The following is an 8919-nucleotide window of genomic DNA, read 5'->3' on the forward strand; positions in this document are numbered from 1 at the left end:
AACCGCAGAGGATGCCCCCTTGTCCCTGTTTCAGGTCTATGATTAAAAAGATCATCAGAAAGGTCTTTGTACTGTCCCCTCATATATTTATACATTAAAATAAAATCACCCCTTAGTCTTCGCTTTTCCAAACTAAATAGCCCCAAGTGTAATAACCTATCTTGGTATTGCAGACCCCCCAGTCCTCTAATAACCTTGGTCGCTCTTCTCTGCACCCGCTCCAGTTCAGCTATGTCTTTCTTAAACACCGGAGACCAGAACTGTGCACAGTATTCTAAGTGTGGTCGAACTAGTGACTTGTATAGAGGTAAAATTATATTCTCCTCATGAGCATCTATGCCTCTTTTAATGCATCCCATTATTTTATTTGCCTTTGCAGCCGCTGCCTGACACTGGCCACTGAATTTAAGTTTGTCATCCACCCATACACCCAGGTCTTTTTCATTGACGGTTTTGCCCAGAGTTTTAGAATTAAGCACATAATTATACATCTTATTACTTCTACCCAAGTGCATAACCTTACATTTATCCCCATTAAAGCTCATTTGCCATTTATCAGCCCAAGCTTCTAGTTTACATAAATCATCCTGTAATATAAAATTGTCCTCCTCTGTATTGATTACCCTGCAGAGTTTAGTGTCATCTGCAAATATTGAAATTCTACTCTGAATGCCCCCTACAAGGTCATTAATAAATATGTTAAAAAGTAGAGGGCCCAATACTGACCCCTGTGGTACCCCACTGCTAACCGCTACCCAGTCCGAGTGTGCTCCATTAATAACCACCCTTTGTTTCCTATCCCTGAGCCAGCTCTCAACCCACTTGCACATATTTTCCCCTATCCCCATTATTCTCATTTTATGTATCAACCTTTTGTGTGGCACCGTATCAAAAGCTTTTTAAAAGTCCATATACACTACATCCACTGGGTTCCCTTGGTCCAATCCGGAACTTACCTCTTCATAGAAACTGATCAAATTAGTCTGACATGAACGGTCCCTAGTAAACCCGTGCTGATACTGGGTCATGAGGTTATTCCTCTTCAGATACTCCAGTATAGCGTCCCTTAGAATGCCCTCCAGGATTTTACCCACAGTAGAGGTTAAGCTTACTGGCCTATAATTTCCGAGTTCAGTTTTTGTTCCCTTTTTGAATATTGGCACCACATTTGCTATACGCCAGTCCTGCGGCACAGACCCTGTTATTATGGAGTCTTTAAAGATTAAAAATAATGGTCTATCAATGACTGTACTTAATTCCTGCAGTACTCGAGGGTGTATCCCATCCGGGCCCGGAGATTTGTCAATTTTAGTGATTTTTAGACGCCGCCGCACTTCCTGCTGGGTTAAGCAGGTGACATTTAATTGGGAATTTTTATCACTAGACATTTTGTCTGCCATGGGATTTTCTTGTGTAAATACTGATGAAAAAAAGTCATTTAGCATATTGGCTTTTTCCTCATCCTCATCCACCATCTCACCCAGACTATTTTTAAGGGGGCCAACACTATCATTTTTTAGTTTCTTACTATTTATGTAGTTAAAGAATATTTTAGGATTATTTTTACTCTCTCTGGCAATGAGTCTCTCTGCCTCAATCTTTGCTGCCTTGATTTGCTTTTTACAGAATTTATTTAATTTTCTGTATTTATTTAATGCCTCCTCACTACCTACTTCCTTTAATTCTCTAAATGCTTTCTTTTTGTCACTTATTGCGCCCCTTACAGCTCTATTTAGCCATATTGGTTTCCTCCTATTTCTAGTATGTTTATTCCCATACGGTATATACTGTGCACAGGTCCTATCCAGGATGCTAATAAACGTCTCCCATTTTCTTTGTGTATTTTTGTGTCTCAGGATATCGTCCCAGTTAATTGCACCAAGATCCTCTCTCATCCGTTGGAAATTTGCCCTCCTGAAGTTTAGTGTCCTTGTAACCCCTCTACTACACATCTTTTTAAAGGATACATGAAAACTTATTATTTTGTGATCGCTATTTCCCAAGTGACCCCCAACCCTTATATTTGATATGCGGTCTGGCCTGTTGGTTAATATTAGGTCTAGCAGTGCCCCCCTTCTTGTTGGGTCCTGAACCAGTTGTGAAAGGTAATTGTCTCTCATAATTGTCAAAAACTGATTACCTTTGCTGGAACTGCAGGTTTCTGTTCCCCAATCTATTTCAGGGTAGTTGAAGTCCCCCATAATAATGACTTCTCCTTGAGTCGCAGCTTCATCTATTTGCTTTACGAGGATATTCTCCATTGCTTCCATTACTTTTGGAGATTTATAACAAACCCCTATCAGTAATTTATTATTTTTTTCCCCCTCCCCTTATCTCCACCCACAGGGATTCTACATTTTCATTAAATTCACCTATATTATCGCGCAGGATGGGTTTTAAGGATGATTTTACATATAGACACACCCCTCCCCCTCGCTTATCTGTACGGTCATTTCTGAACAGGCTATAGCCCTGCAAGTTAACAGCCCAGTCATGGCTCTCATCCAGCCACGTTTCAGATATCCCCACCATGTCATAATTATGCTCCAACAACATTCGTTCTAATTCGTCCATTTTGTTGGCGAGGCTTCTGGCATTAGTATACATGCACTTTATGTTCCTCTCTGTACTTCTATTTCTTAAATTATTAACTGTTCTGACCCCACCCCCCATGCCACCGCCACCCCCAACTTCCTTATTTGTGCCCAGGTCTCTGTTTGCACTATCTTCCCCTCCTATAAATTGAATACCCTCCCCCCCAATTCCTAGTTTAAACACTCCTCCAACCTTCTAGCCATTCTCTCCCCCAGCACAGCTGCACCCTCCCCATTGAGGTGCAGCCCGTCCCTAGCGTAGAGCCTGTAGCCAACTGAGAAGTCGGCCCAGTTCTGCAGGAACCCAAACCCCTCTTTCCTACACCAATTCTTGAGCCACTTATTAACCTCCCTAATCTCCCGTTGCCTCTCTGGCGTGGCACGTGGTACCGGCAGTATTTCGGAAAATACCACGTTGGAGGTCCTTGCTTTCAGCTTGCAGCCTAATTCCCTGAAATCATCTTTAAGGACCTTCCACCTACCTCTAACTTTGTCATTAGTGCCAATGTGCACCATGACCGCTGGGTCCTCACCAGCCCCTCCCAATAATCTGTCCACCCGATCAGCGATGTGTCGGACTCGAGCGCCAGGTAGGCAGCACACCGTTCGACGATCCCTGTCTTTGTGACAGATTGCCCTATCTGTTCCCCTAATAATTGAATCGCCCACTACCAGCACCTGTCTGGCCTGCCCTGCTCTCCTATTTCCCTCCTTACTGGAGCAGTCACTCCTCCGGCTTTCAGAGGACATGCCTGGCTGCAGCAGTGCTACCCCTGTACTGGCACCCCCCTCATCTGCCAACTTAGCAAACTTATTGGGGTGTTCCAGATCAGGACTAGCCTCCCTGGCACTCTTCCCTCTACCCCGCTTCCTAACTGTCACCCAGCTAGCTACTTCATTGTCCTGCAGCTCCATCCCACCATCCCCCCCCTCATCTGTCCCATTGAGTGTCTGCTCCGTGAGCAGAAGACTCCTCTCCATATTGTCTATGGATCTCAGTGTTGCCAGCTGCACATTTAGGCTATATTCACACTTTGCGGATTTTGCTGCGGATCCGCAGCGGATTTGACCGCTGCGGATCCGCAGCAGTTTCCCATGAGTTTACATTTCAATGTAAACCTATGGGAAACAAAAAACGCTGTGCACATGCTGCAGAAAAATCCGCGCGGAAACGCTGCGGATTACATTCCGCAGCATGTCACTTCTTTTCTGCGGATTTTCAGCTGCTCCAATAGAAAACTGCAGTTGAAAATCCGCAGAAGAAAACGCAGTAAAAACCGCGATAAATCCGCAGTGAAAACGCGCTGCGGTTTTCACTGCGGATTTTGGAATTCTGCTGCGGAAAAATCCGCAGTGGAATCTGCAAAGTGTGAACATAGCTTTAGAGTCAGAATCTGGGTTTCCAAATGCACAACGTGCTCACATCTCGCACAGCAGTATGTACCCTCGATCGGCTGCTCAAGGACTGCATACATGTACAAAGTAGTAAGTATTTGTGAAGGAAATGATACATGGTTTTCTACACAGGTCTACAAAAATATTTTTTGGAATCATCCCAGGTGACTTTGTACTTTTCTGAATCATCTTTTTGTCCTGATTTCAAAAATGTATATAGTTTTTCTGTAGCACGTACAGTTTCCATGGAGCAGCATCATTATTATAAGGTGTAGGAAATATACTGGCGACATTATCAGAAAAAAAATCTTCACCTTACAAAAGTTTTTAGTGAACCAAAATAACTTCACATGCAAAATAGAAACCAAAATATGACAGAAATGAAGTGCTTGACATTAGACTGTCGTTGATACGATTTTTCAGGGTTGTCCCTATATAACATCCAACAGTAATCTGCCAGCATTGAGTCTTTCCAAAAACCATGGTAGCGGTGTTCCACTACTTTAATGTCCTGGTGTAACTGCTCGCCTTGTTCATCGCTTATATCCCCAAGATTTTGAGGGAAGAAATCTAAATGTGAATGCAAAAAGTGCATTTTCAGAGACCTGTGACATCCAAGACACTGGTATGCATTTTTCAGTTTCTCAACACCTTCAACATAATCTGGAGATTTTTTTTTCACAGATCCACTTGAAGCTTTTCCAAGATCTCAATTCCTTATCATTTAGAGTTCCTTCAAGCACATCATCTCTCATACACTCTCTGATCTGAGGACCAACAAATAACCCTTCCTTCAGGATTGCTGGTGAAATGCTGGAGAATTTCTGTAAAGTGTACTGGAACCCTTGTGAATTTCTTTGCCATGGCTTTCACAAAGTCCTTAATCAATCCCAACTTTATATGTAGTGGAGGAAGAAAGATTTTTGTTGGAGCAACTAAAGGATTATGCTGAACATTGTCTCTACCTGGAGCATAGATGTTTCTCTGTCCCAATCACGACGAACATAATGCTCTACTGTGTTTCTACTGCCCCATAAACACAAGAAACAACAATATTTTGTGAAACCTCCTTGCATTCCCATTAGCAGACCAATCACTTTCAAATCTCCATTGATGATGCTTATATTGTATAGCATCCAAAACAACTGACAGATTTTCATAACTTTCCTTTAGATGACATGAGTGAGCAATAGGAATTGATGGTTTCATATTTCCATTATGAAGCAACACTGCTTTCAAACTTCTCTGGGATGAGTCAAACAATTGCCAATCTACAACAAAATACTCTTTATTCAGTTCTTCAAAGAGGCCATTCACATTGTAACAGTACACCATTGGTCCATCAACTGTGAAAAATTGTGTTAAAGTGTTACTTCTGTTTCGGTAATAACACTCTTTGAAATCGTGAAGAAGATACATCTGTTTCAGCCTAGATGCAAGAAGCTCAGCTTTATCTTTTAACAATGAAAGGTCTCTGATGAGTTCACTTAATTCATATTCATGTTGAGTAAAGCGTCCTGGCTGCTCCATCAGGTACATACTCGATTTGAGGTTTCCATGTCTTCGCCAGTAGCTTCAGCTTCATAGTCTTCATATTCTACTTCATTTTAATCCAATCCAGACAACGGTGGTACAGGAACTGGCAAGGTACCATCATGTGGAACTGGCCTAATCGCAGATTCAAGTTCAGGGTAATTAGTCTTATGTTTGTTCTTTGTAGAAAAACCCTTCAGTTTGACAAAACAAAAGTAACAGTCATCACTATGATTTTTGGGTTCTCTTCAAATCATGGGAACAACAGATGGCCACTTTCCTCATATTGAACCAGTCACAAAGACCATTTGAACAAATTGAGCATATCACACCAGGGGCCCAGCTTTTGTCTTGATCACCAAGTAGACACTTAAAGTACCTCTGGTCCATCTTTTTAATATCATGAGTGATTGAACGTACTTGCCCTTTTAGTGTAAAAGAAACACACACAGCAGAATCTGTTCGGATGATTGATACACTGTCGGGGCATTTTTCTCCTTTAAATCAGATGAAACAGTAGAGTAAGTTCAGTTCAATGGTGGTGACAAACTCCAAAAAAAATGCGATGAGCCGACCGTCTATATGTAGATATTTCCCCAGAGATGAGAGAGGCTGCTTGTATTTTATTTTTAATTGATTTTACTGAAGGTAATCTGGTAGATAACTATATACAGTTGTGAGGTAAACGGGTCAGCCTATTCCTTACAGATGAACATTTGCAGACAGGCAGTTTCCCAGTGTGATATTGGCTTCTTTCAGGTTCTCTCTCTCTGTGGAGACCCTCACTCAGTTACACCTCAGTGGCTGAGTTGTTTTCTTCCCTCTGAGGCGACTTTCCCTCCCAGAAATGCAGTGAAAATCCTCTCACAATGGCGGCTGTCCGCTGCCTTCCCTTCTGTCTCCCTGTGGCAGGGCTCAGATCCCTGTAGAGGCCTGTCTCCTGTCAGAGTCTCGCATACCAGTCCTTGCTGCCATCACCATCCTTTTCTGACTGACTCAAATCTTACTGCCTCATAACAGTTAGCTCCTCCCCATAACGTGACTTTCCGAGAAGCAGTCATTGGTTGACTGTACTGTCAATACTCCTTCCATAAAACTCACTAAAACCTAAAATTCACAATTAAGTAAGACAAGCAAAGAAATGGGAATAACATAGGAAAAACTGCATACATTGAAAATGCAGAAATAACGTAATAACAAAAATACTCCTCTCAGAAACTTTATGTGATAGAGCAAAACTATGCATATGTTTGGAATCAGCACATCAAACTCCATAAAACAGACATATTACCTTTGCTGATGATTTTTTTGTGTTTCACTGCAATTACTGCTGCAGTCTTTTGGGGTCTGTCTCTATCAGCTTTGGGCAGTTAGAGGTTGAAATTTTTGCCCATTGTTCTTTGCAAACTAGCTTTCTGTCTCAGTGACATTAGATGGCGGTGTCCGTGAACAGCAATTTTCAAGTCTTACCACAGATTCTGAATGGGATTTACGACTGGATTGTGACTGGGCCATTCACATACGGGAATATGCTTTGATCTAAACCATCCACTATAGGTCTGGCAGTATGTTCAGGATCATTTTCCTGCTGGAAGGTGAATTTATGCCTCAGTCTTGGGTCTTTTGCTGCATCCAAGAGGGTTTCCTCCAGGATTGCTCTGGGCTTCGGTCTCATCTGATGAAAGCACCTTCTTCCACCTGCTACCTGTCCCTATATTGCTTTTGGCAAAATGCAAATGGGACTTCTCATGGCTTTCTTTGAAAAATGGCTTTCTTCTCGCCACTCTTCCATAAATTCCAGATTTGTGAAATATACAACTCAATAGTTGCCCTGTAGACATTTCTACAGCTCCTCCAGAGTGACCATGGACTTCTTGGCTGCTTCTTTAATTAGTGCTCTCCTTGCTTGGGATCCCGTGTTAGGTTGACAGCTATGTCTTGATAGGTTTGCAGTTGTGCCATACTTTTTACATTTATTGATGATGTTTTTAATAGTGCTCCATGAGATGTTCAGCGCTTGGGCTATTTTTTTTTTTTTTTTTTTTTTATATATAACCTAACCTTTACTCTTCACAACTTTATCCCTGACCTGTCTGATGTGTTCAGTGGTTTTCATGATGCTGTTTGATCCCTAATGTTCTCAAACAAATCTCTGAGACCTCTACATGACAGCTGTAGTTATACTGAGAAAAAATTATGCACAGGTGGACTCAATTTACTAATTATGTGACTGCTGATGGCGATTGGTAACTCAAGATTTCCATTAGGGTATGTGTCCACATGCAGGAAACGCTGCGTGTCTGACGCTGCATAGAGCCGCAGCGTCAGACACGCAGCGTCCAGATGTTACAGCATAGTGGAGGGGATTGAATGAAATCCCATCTCCACTATGCGTGGTAACACGCACGCGGCGGCCCTGCGAGTCCGGACATGCTGCGCGTCTTTTCAGATCGCAGCATGTCCGTATATCTTGCGGCGACGCTGCGTCGCCGCAAGATATAGCACAGGGCCCTATGGTGGGGAGCGATGATGCCGGATGTGTGCTGTGAACACATCCGGCATCATCGCGTCCCAGAAAGGGGGCGGGGCTTACCGCAGAGCAGCTAAGCCGCTCCGGCGATACCGCCGGCCATCCTGAAAGTGGACACATACCCTTAAGGGTATCCGATGATGGGAGGACTGAATATAAATGCACTTCAGATTTATATTTTCAAAATAATTAGAAAACTATGTTTAAAACGACAATAAAATACATTTAGATTTCTTTTAGGTGTACCTTGAAAAAATGTGGAAGAGTTCAAGAGGTTTAAATAGTTTTTTCAAGACACTGTAAGCCTTAATAGAACTGATCAACATAGGACACAGGATAATCATGAACCAGGCTTAAAACACAATACATAAAAAAAAATCCCCCAACACTACCTTTTCCACTCAAATTGGTTTTGATATAAACTTTACTCAAGAAAAAAAGAATCAACTCCCTACCTGAGTCTGCCAGTGGAAAAAAAGGGGGTCTCCATGTCACTAGTGGCACAAAGGCACTAGAAAAGACACATGGCTCCTGAAGAATAAGGCTGGGTTCCCATTGCGTTTTGGGACCGCGTTTAACGGACAGCGTTGCACGGCAAAATTAACGCCGTGCAACGCGTCCGTTAACGCGCCCATTGAAGGCGCCATGTTCGGCACGCGCTAGCGACGCGCCGGTGATTCCTGGCGCGCCGCGGACGCTGCTTGCAGCGTCCGAGGCGCGCCCGCGGTCCGTTCCCCACTCTCGCAGATCGGGGACGTTACCGCGACCCCGACCGCAGCCCCATAGAAAACATTGCGTTAGCGCAATCCGCTAGCGCTAAACAGATTGCACTAATGCAATGTGACCCTAGCCTAAACATTAAGCATA

Source organism: Ranitomeya imitator, chromosome 3, assembly GCF_032444005.1.
Source record: "Ranitomeya imitator isolate aRanImi1 chromosome 3, aRanImi1.pri, whole genome shotgun sequence".
NCBI classification, from domain to species: domain Eukaryota; kingdom Metazoa; phylum Chordata; class Amphibia; order Anura; family Dendrobatidae; genus Ranitomeya; species Ranitomeya imitator.